The sequence below is a fragment of the Penaeus monodon genome, chromosome 24, assembly GCF_015228065.2.
Source record: "Penaeus monodon isolate SGIC_2016 chromosome 24, NSTDA_Pmon_1, whole genome shotgun sequence".
NCBI lineage: Eukaryota > Metazoa > Arthropoda > Malacostraca > Decapoda > Penaeidae > Penaeus > Penaeus monodon.
This window is the reverse complement of record NC_051409.1, coordinates 29,993,781-29,994,661: the sequence shown is the minus strand read 5'-3', so window position 1 is coordinate 29,994,661 and position 881 is coordinate 29,993,781.

Sequence of the window (881 nt, the reverse complement as noted above, 5' to 3'; positions counted from 1 at the left end):
TTTCTGATTGCAGTTGAATTCACTTGTATCAGCGCAGGAGAGCAGACCAGAGGCACATTTTTGACGAGAAACGCAAGCAAGCTATAGTTTGATTCGGTTTGCTTCGTCTTGCTGAATTCGTCAAAAACGGTCCCACCACGCAGCATGCTATTGAAATAATCAAACTACTTTAATATGTGCATGTTTTCCACATTGTTTTTACATAACTGTAAAACAATCGTGTTCATTTCGTAGCCTTCTCGTTAAAGGAAAGCCTTAGATTTGTGTCCATTAAAATTTTCGTTCTCTGTGTAATCCTTCTGAACAAAGATAAGTGCCAGAAAAGCGTGACATTATTTTTGTTTCCCTTAAAATTCCCGCTCTCTTTATAATCCCGCCGAACATAGAAAACGTGCCGGACTAGCCTTAAATTATTTTTGTTTTCCTTAAAAGTCTCGTTCTCTATGCAATCCCGCTGAACATAGAAAACGTACCGAAATAGCAGTGCCGTAATGTTGGCAATGTTGATTTTGAAAACTCGTTTCAATCAAATGTAGTGCAAGAAACTCAAGCGATATACGCATATACGGAAAAGAACGACGTTAAGATAGGTTCAAGTATTAAGATTTCCACTGGTACGTCATTATTACTTTTTTCTCACCAATTCTTTACATCCTTTGTCATTTCATATTACAGTGATGCAGTAAAACCAGGAGTATCTTCATATAAAGAAAATAAGTATGATAATCTTCATGAATTTAAGTCTCTTGGCATGATGTGAAAACAAAGACATGGTAAATCTAAAACTGAAAAGGTCAAGATATATCATCACTTCTTCAAGGCTTACAAGGTTTGAAAAAAGTAGTAAAGTAACTCACTAATTATCTGTCTTGTGGTTCATA